The sequence below is a fragment of the Myotis brandtii genome, unplaced genomic scaffold (assembly GCF_000412655.1).
Source record: "Myotis brandtii unplaced genomic scaffold, ASM41265v1 scaffold654, whole genome shotgun sequence".
NCBI lineage: Eukaryota > Metazoa > Chordata > Mammalia > Chiroptera > Vespertilionidae > Myotis > Myotis brandtii.
In genome coordinates, this window is record NW_005370538.1 from 1,928,566 (window position 1) to 1,941,133 (window position 12,568).

At 42.0% G+C, this 12,568-nt stretch overlaps 1 pseudogene; it reads left to right on the top strand.

Annotated features, from left to right (window-relative positions):
- Window positions 1-4,284: 4,284 nt before the first annotated feature.
- The window catches only part of LOC102262544, a 58,610-nt pseudogene continuing 50,326 nt past the window's right edge, over window positions 4,285-12,568 (top strand).

A 12,568-nucleotide genomic window follows, 5' to 3' on the forward strand; every position in this document is an offset into this window, starting at 1 on the left:
GACCTGCACCAGAATTTCTCCCAAGAGACCCTAAAAACGACACACCAACTGGTGACCTTCAGATCACATCAGAGCAGGACCTAATTAGCTCCAAAAGCTGCACACCCAAAGAGAGATATCATCAGGTACCAGACCCTTCTGAGGCAAATTCTGCTTTGTGTGGTAAGCACCCATATAGCAGCTTGTACACTGTGGTCGGTGTCAAACCTCACAGTCAGCAGCCTGAGTGTTGACTCCACTCATGGAGTAAGCTGACAGCAATCAATACTCAACTACAAGACCCACTTATGATAAAAACTATTAGCAAAGTGAAAATAGAGGGAACATACCTCAACATAATAAAGGCCATATATGACAAACTCTCAGTTAACATCATACTCAATAGGGAAAAACTGAATGTGATTCTCTTAAGATCAGGAAAATGATAAGGATATCCACTTCCCTCACTTTTATTCAACATAGTACTGGAAGTCCTAGTCATAGAAATCAGACATGAAGAAGAAATAAAAAGAATTCAAATTGGAAAGGAATAAGTAAAACTGTCATTATTTGCACATGGTATGATAGCGTATGTAGAGAAGTCTAAAGATTCCTCAAAAGAACTACTAGAACTGATAAATAAATTCAGTAAAATAGCAGGATACAAAATTACTATTTAGAAATTAGTTTCATTTTTATACACCAATAATGAACTATCAGAAAAGAAGACTAAGAAAACAATCCCATTCACAATTGCATAAAAAAATAAAAACACACAGTAATAAATTTAACCAAAGAGGTAAAAGACTTTTACTCAGAAAATTATAAGACACTGAAGAAACAAATTGAAGTTACAAATAAATGGAAGTATATACTGTGCTCTTCAATAGGAAGAATTAACAATGTTAAAATGTCCATACTATCCAACGCAATTCTTATCAAAATACCAATTGCATATTTCACAGAAGTAGAACAAATAGTTAAAATATTTATATGAAACCAAAAAAGACCCAGGTTAACCACAGTAATCTTGAAGGAATAAAAAGAACAAAGTTGGAGGTATTACACTACCTGATATTGAACTATAATACAAGGCTATATCTAGCAATCAAAATAGTATGGTATTTTTTATTCCAAAAAGGCCCTACTAATCCTGAGGATCTGGTGAATTTAATGGCATCATATTGGTTGTTTGCCTATCTCGAAGTCTCCATGTTGAGGAGAAAGATAGAACTTAAGAAGATAGAGGCTGAAACAGAGAGCTTTCTCCATGTAACTCACCAGTATAAGAATTTTCCAGTGTCTCCAACATAATACATTGTTAGAAGAAAAACTGTTGAGTATTCCACAACCATTTTCTTTTCTACAATCACATTACTCTAATATCTTCAAATGAAAAGCTATTGAGGTGAAAAAAATTATATCTATAATGATGTTCCATAACACCACTTTGATCATTAGGTGGAATAATACTATGAGGATGGATGCGACCGGAAGATGGCGGTTGGCAGGATGGAGGTGAGAGAGAGGGTGTGAGTGAGTGAGGGGGTGAAAGGAGAGTGTGTGGATGTGTATGGTGTGTGTATGACTGAGTGAGCGACAGTTAAATCCAGTAGCAGTAGCAAGGTCTGGTAGACCAGACTCTCTTGGACAGGGAGCACCTACCGCCACTGCTAGAACTCCCCAGGCTGTGGGGCTCAGGCACAAAGCCCACACCATATTGAAGGGGAGATTGGCCTCTTCTAGGAACTCATCAGGAATACCACCCAGACAGGTCTTGGACACTGCCCATGACCCAGCAGCCACTCCAGCCAAAATCCTGCTGTCCCACCCACAGACCCACGGACCCTGGGACCTCCAACCTCCAAAAGTGCACCGCTCCCACAGCAGTAAGTGTGACTTTCCCCCTCCCCAGCTGCCAACCTCTGGATGCCACAGTTGTGCTTTTCCAGTGTGCAGGCCTCCTGAGCCCACCGCTCCACAGGCCGCTCTTAGGTGCCGCTGTGATCCCTCGCTGGGCACGCCCTTATCTAAACAAGGGAGCACTGCCCCAGCAATAGAAATTTTGAATTCCCCCTTCCCATATACCTACCCACAGACACCTTGGTTTCATGGCTTCAGTGCCAGGGCCCCTCTGAGTGCATGAGTATGCGCCTCCTGGCAAAAGGACCGTGGGTGCCTCTGTGAGCCACCACTGGGCACGAGTGAATCCAACCAAGGACTCAAGACCCCGGCAGCAAAAACTGAGTCTTCCCACTCTATAGCTGCTGACCTGTGGACACCATAGTCACACTTTTCCAGTGTGCATGCATCCTGAGCCCAAGGCCGCACGGCAGCTCTTGGGTGCCTTGTCAGCCCCCACTGGGCACACTCATATCCAAACAAGGACACACAGCCCGGGAGTAGAAATTCGGACTTCCCCCACTCCTGGCTGCCTGCCCACAGACACCTTGGCCATGCAGCTTCAGCACAAGAGCCCCTCTGAGTGTGTGAGTGCGCAACCCTGGCAAATGGACCATGGGTGCCTCTGTGAGCCGCCACTGGGCACGCATGAATCCAACCAAGGCACAAGGCAGGGGAACAAAAATTGAGTCTTCTCTCTCCACAGCTGCTGACATCCAGACACCACAGGTGTGCTTTTCCAGTGCCGAGGCCTCCTGAGCCCACTGCTCCAAAGGTGGCTCTTGGGTGCCTCTGTGAGCCCCTGCTGGACACGCTTGTATCAAACAAGGGCACACGGGCCCAGTAGTAGAAATTCAGACTCCCCCCCACCTACTAGCTGCCTGCCCATAGACACCTCAGTCACACAGCTTCAGCATGAGGGCCCCTCTGAGTGTGCCACCCTGGCATACGGGTCCTGGGTGCCTCTGTGAGCCACCACTGGGTGCATGCAAATCCAACCAAGGGAGCAAGGCCCCAGCAGCAAAAACTGAGTCTTCCCACTCCACAGCTGCCAACCTCTGGACATCACAGTCACGGCTTTCCAGTGTGCAGGCCTCCTGAGCCCCACCACCCTGACAGATGACTACTGGGTGCCTCTGTGGGCCCCTGCTTGGCAAGAGCTATTTCAACCAAGGGTGCAAGGCAGCAAAAATTGGGACTTTACTCTCGCCGGCTGCTGACCTACAGACACTGCAGTTATGCCTTTCCAGAATGCAAGCCTACTGAACCTGCTGCCCCATAGGTGGCTCCTAGGTGCCTCCTTGAGCCCTGGCTGGGCACACTTGTATCCAAACAAGGGCTCACATTCCCCGAAGAAGACTGGGACTTCTGCCTCCATGGGGCATTTGGCACAACACAATAGATCCGATCCAATATGTGGGCCTCACGAGCACACACCCATTGCAGATGGCTCCTAGGCCCCTCTGTGTGCTACCACTGGGCGTGTGCCTCTCCAACCAAGGGTGCACGGCTCCCTCAGTAAGATTAATGACATCCCCCTCCCGGCTATCTACCTCTAAACAGCGTGGTGAGTTGCTGAGGACTTGCCTCCCTGGACAAGGTCATATTGTTTCAGTCACAGAACCCGAGATTCCCATATCCCAAGCTGCTGTATCCTGAACCCACTTGTGATTCAGAGAGGGAAATCACTTTAGTCAGAGTCCCACTGCCTCAACCACAGACTATGAGACACCCACCCGCCACTGTCAGACTCCAGACCGCTTGTAGTGAGTTGCAGTGACACAAATCCAGCAAGAGTCACACCACACTGGCCAAAGTTACAGTACATGAGCCTCAGACCCCGAGCCTCCTTCCTTCCAGGCCGTGAACTCTGGGAACCCACAGTGAGCGCATACCAGTGAGACCTCAGACAACCTTTTCCCAAAGAGCCAGGACCACGATCACATCCAAAACAACTTGCACAACAAAGCCAGGGGTGAGTCACATTGTCAATCTGTGACAAGACTTCATCCACGAATAAGAAACTAAAATTCAAGATCCAACTACATGAAGAGCACCCAAATAGCTCAAGTAGGGAGCTTTGCTAGATCACCAAGCCCTGGAGACCTGAGAGACCACACCTCTAGCACCACCCCCAAAAGAACCTGGGTAGCAAAGCAGTTGGATCTAAGACACAGAAACAATTAAAACAATACAGCAAAAAACGGGGAGACAAAAAAAACAACCCCCAAAGGAAAAAAAGAGGAATCACCAGAAAGGGAATTAAATGAAATGGAGGCAAGTAACATGTCAGAGAAAGAATTGAGAGTAATGGTTATAAGGATGCTCAAACAGCTGAATGACAAATACACACAACTCAATGAGAATTATAAGGAGCTGGATGAGAATGTCACCAATATGAAAATGAACCAAGAGGAAATGAAGAATGACATAGCTGCAATAAAGGACAAAATGGAAGGCTTAAATAGTAGACTAGAGGAGGCTAAGGACCGCATCAGCGAATTAGAAGACAAGGTAGGAAAAAACACACAAACACAGCAGCAATGGGGAACAAAATTTAGTAAGAAAGAGGAGAGCCTAAGCAAGCTTTGGGACAACACAAAACGAAACAACTTCCGCATAATTGGGGTACCACATGGAGAGGAAGCGGAGCAAGAAATAGAAAACCTGTTTGAAGAAATAAAGATGGAAAACTTCCCTGTCACTGGCAAGAAAAAAAAACCGCCAAGTTTAAGAAGCACATAGAGTCCCAAACAAGATGAACCCCAAAAGACCAACACCAAGACACATCATAATTAAATTGGCAAACACCAACGACAAAGTAAGAATCTTAAGGCTGCCAGAGAGAGACAGAAAGTTATCTACAAGGGATCTCATATTAGCACATCAACTTATTTCTCAAAAGAAACACACAAGGTCAGAAGGGAATGGAATGAAATATACAAAGAGATGCAAAGCAAGGGACTGAATCCAAGAATACTATACCCAGCAAGGCTATCATTCAAAATTGAAGGTAGAATCAGGAGCTTCACAAATAAAAAATGGCTAAGAGAGTTTATTAGCACCAAGCCAGCAATGCCAGAAATGCTCAAGGGACTGATGTAAAAAGAAGAAACTAAAAGGCAAGAAGAAACACAAACATTAAGAATAAAAATGACGACAAACAAGTACTTATCAATAATAACATTAAATGTAAATGAATTAAAAGCTCCAATCAAAAGACATAACGTAGCTGAATGGATAGGAAAACATGACCCATATATTTGCTGTCTGCAAGACACACACCATAGAACAAAGGATTCACACAGACTGAGAGTGAAGAGATGGAAAAAAATTTTTCAGGTAAATGGAAATGAGAAAAAAGCTGGGGTTGCCATACTTATATCTGACAAAATAGACCTCAAAGTAAAGGCAATAACAACAGATAAGGAAGGCCACTTCATAATACTAAAGGGAGCAATTCAACAAGATGATATAACTCTGGTAAACATATATGCATCCAATGCAGGAGCACCCAAATACATGAAACAACTTCTGGCCCTAACCGGTTTGGCTCAGTGGATAGAGCGTCGGCCTGTGGACTGAAGGGTCCCGGGTTCGATTCCGGTCAAGGGCATTCTTGGTTGCGGGCACATCCCCAGTAGGGGGTGTGCAGGAGGCAGCTGATCGATGTTTCTCTCTCATCAATGTTTCTAACTCTCTATCCCTCTCCCTTCCTCTCTGTAAAAAATCAATAAAATATATTTTTTAAAAAAGAAAGAAAAACTTCTGGAAGATGTAAGGGCAGAGATCGATAGCAATACAATCATAGTAGGGGACTTTAATACCCCACTGAGACCACTGGATAAATCCTCTAAACAAAACATCAGCAAATCTTCAGAACATTTTCCCCCAAAGCCACAGAATATACATTCTTCTCAAGAGCACATGGGACATTTTCAAAGATAGACCACATCTTAGGACACAGGCAAAGTCTCTTTAAATTCAAGCAGATAGGATTCATAAAAAGCATCTCCTCAGATCACAATGGCATAAAACTAGAAATCAACTACAATAAAAACAATGAAAAAAATTAAACACATGGAGGCTAAATAGCATGCTATTAAACAATTATTGGTTTACCAAAGAGATCAAAGAAGAAATTAAAAACATCATGAAAACAAATGACAATGAAAACAAAACAATCCAAAATCTATGGGACACAATGAAAACAGTCCTGAGATGGAAGTTCATACCTCTACAGGCCTACCTCAAAAAACAAAAACAAAAACAAGAAAAAATGATAATAAATGATCTAACCTTGCAATTTAAAGAATTAGAAAGAGATCAACAAGAAAAGTCCACGGTAACCAGAATGAAGGAGAAAATAAAGATCAGAACAGAAATAAATGACTTAGAGAGAAAAAAAATACAAAAGATCAATGAAACTAAGAGCTGATTCTTTGAAGGGATAAACAAGATTGATAAACCACTAGCCAGGCTCACCAAGAAACAAAGAGAGAGGACCCAAATAAACAAAATCAGAAATGAAAGAGGTGAAGTAACAACTGACCCCACAGGTACACAAAAGAATGTAAAAAAAAATTAGTATGAACAACTCTACTCCCACAAACTGGACAACCTCGATGAAATGGACACATTCCTAGAAAAATACAAGCTTCCAAAACTCAATCAGGAAGAATAAAAAAAAACACCTGAATAGGCCAATAACTACTGATGAAATTGAAACAGTAATCAAAAAGCTTCCAGCAAACAAAAGCCCTGGACCCGTTGGCTTCACAGGGGAGTTTTACCAAACATTCAAAGGAGAACTAAAACATATCCTTCTCAGACTATTCCAAAAAAATTGAAGAGGAAGGCACACTTCCAAGCTTTTTCTATGAAACCAGCATTACCTAATCCTAAAACCAGTTAAAGATACTACAAAGAAAGAGAATCACAGGCCAATATCCCTAATGAACATAGATGCTAAAATCCTCAACAAAATTCTAGCAAACGAGATCCAGCATTACATTAGAAAGATCATACACCATGACCAAGTGGGATTTATTCCAGGGATGCAAGGCTGGTACAATATCCGCAAATCAATAAACGTGATACAACATATAAACAAATTGAGAGACAAAAATCACATAATCATATTAATTATATCAATTGATGCAGAAAAGGCATTTGACAAAGTCCAACACCTTTTTCTGATAAAAACGCTCAGCAAAGTGAGAATAGAGGGATGATACCTCAACATAATATCAATAACTTGTGAGGAAACCTGTCTCTGTCTCTGCCTGAGCAAACATCATGCTCAATGGACAAACCTACAGCGAACATCATACTCAATGGACAAACCTACAGCAAACATCATACTCAATGGACAAAAACTAAAACCATTTCCACTAAGAACATGAACAAGACAGGGATGCCCACTTTCACCACTCCTGTTCGACATAGTACTTAAGTGCTAGCCATAGCGATCAGACAAGAAGAACTAAATGGCATCCAAATTGGAAAAGAAGAAGTGAAATTGTCATTATTCACAGATGACATGATACTGTACACAGAAAACCCTAAAGACTTCATCAAAAAAATATTAGATTTAATAAATGAATTTGGCAATGTAGCAGGATACAACATTAATGCCCAGAAATCTATGACATTTTTATAGACCAATAGTGAATGTACAGAAAGAGAGACTTAAAAAAAACAATTCCATTTACCATTGCACCAAAAAAATTAAGATACTTAGGAATAAACTTAACTAAGGAAGTAAAAGACCTGTACTCAGAAAACTACAGGACTTGAAAAAAGGGGTAGAGGAAGACATAAACAGATGGAAGAACATACCGTGTTCATGGATTAGTAGAATCAACATCATTAAAATGTTCATACTACCCAAAGCAATGCATACATTCAATGCACTTCCCATTAAAATACCAATGGCATATTTCACAGACCTAGAATGAACTCTCCAAAAATTCATCTGGAATAAAAAAAGACCCCAAATAGCTGCAGCGATCCTAGAAAGAAGAACAAAGTAGGAGGAATCTCAATACCAGATATCAAGCCGTATTACAAAGCCGCTGTTCTCAAAACTGCCTGGTACTGGCACAAGAATAGACATATTGACCAACGAAATAAAATGGAGAACCCAGAAATCGACCCAAACCACTATGCTCAATTAATATTTGACAAAGGAGGCAAGAACATACAATGGAGTCAAGATAGTATCCTCAACAAATGGTGTAGGGAAAATTGGACAGATACCTGCAAAAAAATGAAACTAGACCACCATACACAAAAATAAACACAAAATGGATAAAGGATTTAAACATAAGATGAGAAACCATGAAAATATTACAGGAATCCACAGGCAGCAAAATCTCAGACATATGCGGAAGCAATATCTTCACTGATACAGCTCCTAGGGCAATGAAAACTAAGGAGAAAATAAACAAATGGACTACATCACAATAAAAACTTCTGCATAGCAAAATAAACCATCCACAAAACAACAAGGAAGCCCACTGCATGGGAGAACATATTTGCCAATGCTATCTCCTATAAGGATTTAAGCTTCAAAACTTACAGGGAAGGCATACAATTTAACAAAAGGAAGATAAACAACCCAGTCAAACAATGGGCAATAGATACTTTTCGAAAGAGCACATAAGGAAGACCAAGAGACATATGAAAACATGCTCAAAGTCACTAATCATCCAAGAATGCAAATCAAAACGACAATGAGGTACCATCTCACACCTGTCAGAATGGCTATCATCAGCAAATCAATAAATGACAAGTGCTGATGAGGATGTGGAGAAAAAGGAACCCTTGTGCACTGCTTGTGGGAATTCAGAATCATGCAGCCACTGTGGAGAACAGTATGGAGTTTCCTCAAAAAACTAAAAACGGAACTCCCATTTGACCCAGTGATCCCACTTCTAGGAATATATCCCAAGAAACTAGAAACACCAGTCAGAAAGGATATATATTCACTTCTGTGTTCTAGCAGCACAATTTACCATAGCTAAGATCTGGAAATAGACTAAGTGCCCATCAGCAGATGAGTGGATTAAAAAACAGTGGTACATCTACACAATGGAATACTATGCTGCTGTAAAAAGGAAGGAACTCCTACCATTTGCAACAGCATGGGTGGAGCTGGAGAGCCTTATGCTAAGTGAAATAAGCCAGTCTGAGACAGATAAATATCACATGATCTCACTCATTTGTGGATTATAATGAACAACATAAACTGATGAACAAAAGCAGATCCAGAGACAGAGAAGCATGGTTCAGATGCTCAAACCTCAGAGGGAAGGTAGGGGAGGGTGGGGGTAAAGGAGGAGAGATCAACCAAAGGACCTGTATGCATGCATATAAGCCTAACCAATGGACACAGACACTGGTATGGGGGAGAGGGCATAAATAAGAGTGGGCAGGGGGCAATGCGGGGATAAGGACACATATGTAATACCTTAATAAGTAAAGAAAAAAAATACTATGAGGATGAAATCATAATATGAAAACTGTATTTTGTAAATAAGAAAGTGACATCATAAAATTTCAAATATAATTGATGGGACCTCTGTTTCAAAATAATTGAAAATCATTCATACCAGGCCAAAAAATAAGACAAACAGTATTGTATTTGCATAAAGTCAGACATATAGATGAATGAAAAAGAATAGAGATCCCAGAAATAAACTCATGTCTATATGTCAATTTATATTTGACAAAGGAGGCAAGAACATATAGTGCCATAGAGTCTATTTCATAAATCGTGTTGCAAAAGTTGGAAATATATATGCAAAAATGAAATTAGACCACCTTCTTACACCATATCCTATCTAATGAAAGAATAATATGCAAATTGACCATCACACCAACACACAAGATGGCCGCCCCCATGTTGACACAGTATGGGCACCACAAGATATCTGGCCGGGGAGGGCCATTGTGGGCAACCAGGCCTGCAGGTGAGGACAGCTGGGGGGGACCCAAGCCTGCAGGGGATGGCAGTTAGTGGCGGGGGGGAGGTCCAGGCCTGTAAAGGAGGGCAGTTGGGGGGATCCAGGCCTGCAGGGGAGGGCAGTTAGGGGTGACTGGGCCAGCACAGGAGGGCAGTTAGGGGCAACCAGGCCTGCAGGGGAGGGCAGTTGGAGTTGACCAGGTCTGCAGGGGAGGGCAGTTGGGGGCTGTCGTAAATGTTTCCCTCCACGTCCCACGTGGTTCAGGGTTCATGATCTGGAAGAGAAGCCGAACACAAATGAAAGAGAAAAGACAAGAGATAATTTGGAAATAATGGGGGCCAGGCGGGTAAGTCCAACTCAAGAGGAAAGACTTCCACTGGTGCTCAGGCCTCACCAAGCTTTTATTTGGTTCAGGATCCACCCATAGTATAGCCCTTAGGCAGGGAGGTTCCAGTGACACACAGACTATTCTTATCAATAAGGATTTACATGATTAAAAGTGGGGAGGTTGCTTCAGCTACCATTATCTGGATTAACAGAGGTGGTTCACAGCTCTGACCTTTGCTAGGGCTTCAAAGGTCACCAGCCTTCTGGGTTCTCTGTCTACACCTCTCTGCTAGTGAAGACAATAGGTGGTTTCCCACAGGGGCGACCGGGCTAGCAGGGGAGGGAATTTGTGGGTGACCAGGCCTGCAGGAGAGGGCAGTTAGGGGCGTCCAGGCTGGCAGGGGAGGGCAGTTAGGGACAATCGGGCCGGCAGGGGAGCAGTTAGGCGTAGATCAGGCTGGCAGGGGAGTGGTTAAGGGGTGATCAGGCTGGCAGGCAGAAGCAGTTAGGGGCAATCAGGCAGGCAGGCAGGCGGGCGGTTGGGAGCAAGCAGTCCTGGATTGTGAGAGGGATGTCTGACTGCCCTCAAGAGGTCCCAGATTGGAAAGGTTGCAGGCTGGCCTGAGGGACACACACACACACACACACACACACACCTGTGCATGAATTTCGTGCACTGGGCCTCTAGTTAAAGAATAAACTCAAAATGAGTGAAAGACTTAAATGTAAGACTTGAAATCATGAAACTCCTTATAGAAAACATAGGCAGTAAAATCTTGGGCATTCCTCTTAGCAATATTTTTTCAGGAAGAGAAACAAAAGAAAACATAAACAAATGAGAGTATATCAAAGTAAAAAGTTTTTGCACAGCAAAGAAAACCATCAACAAAATGAAAAGTCAACCCACTGAATGGGAGAACATATTTGCCAATGATACATCTGATGAGGGATTTTTATCCAAACTTTATAAAGAACTCATACAACTCAACACCAAAATAACAAACATTCCAATTAAAAAATGGACAAAGGACCTGAGTGGACACTTTTCCAAAGAGGACATACAGATGGCCAATATACATATGAAAAATGCTCAACATCACTTGTTGTCAGAGAGATGCAAACTAACACCATAATGCGATATCTCTTCAAACCTGTCAGAATGGCTGGCATCAATAAATCAACAAACAATAATTGTTAATGTGGATGTGGAGAAAAAGGAACCCTCATGCACTGTTTGTGGGATTTCAGATTGGTGCGGCCACTATGCAAAACAGTGTGGAGGTTCCTAAAAAAATTAAAAATGAAACTACCTTATGACCCAGTGATTCCATTTTTGGTAATATATCAGAAGAAACAGAAAGCACTAATTTGAAAGATTATATGTACTCTAGGTGCCAGGAGGAGAATTAATTTGAAAACAGCATGGTTAGCCTGTGTGGCTAAGTGGTTGAGGGTCAACTTATTAACCAGGAGGTCACAGATCGATTCCCTGTCAGGGCACATGCCCAGGTTGCCAGCTCAATCTTCAGAAACGGGTGTGCAGGAGGTAACCAATCAGTGATTCTCTCTCATCATTGATGTTCTCTCTCTCTCTCTCTCTCTCTCTCTCTCTCTCTCTCCCTGAAATCAATAAAAATATATTTATTTTTTAAAAGAAAACAGCATGACTGAAAATGAGACTAGTTAGAAGCCTATCTCAGTGGTCCAGATGAGAGATGATGGTGGCCTGAATTAAGGTGCTGGCAGTAAAAATGAAGAGGGACAAGTTAATTTAAGTTAATTAGAAAACAGTGTGTGTAAGACTTCATGACCAACAAGATGAAGAGATCATGACAGGCATTGAGGCCATTTCCACGGTTTTGAAACTGGACAACTAGGCAATAGCAACACCATTGGGATTAAGACCTATTTTACACATGCAAAACTGGAGAGCCCATTGACTTTTTCACTGAATGTTTGGTAAAACTGCCCTGTGAAACCTTCTGGCTTTTGTTTGCTGGAAGCTTTTTGATGACTGCTTCAATTTCCTCCATAGTTATCAGCCTATTGAGATTTTTATATTCTTCCTTATTGAGTTTTGTAAGGTTGTATTTTTCTAAGAATATGTCCATTTCCTCTAAGTTGTCTAGTTTGTTGGAATAGAGTTGTTCATAGTATTTTTAAACAATCTTTGTATTTCTGTCGGGTCTGTTGTTATTTCGCCTCTTTCATTTCTGATTTTGCTTATTTGGGTCCTCTCTCTTTGCTTCTTGGTGAGCCAGGCTAGAGGTTCATCAATCTTGATTATCCTTTCAAAGAACCAGCTCTTGGTTTCATTGATCTTTTGTTGTTGTTTTTTTTGTCTCTATGACATTTATTTCTGCTCTGATCTTTATTATCTCCTTCCTTCT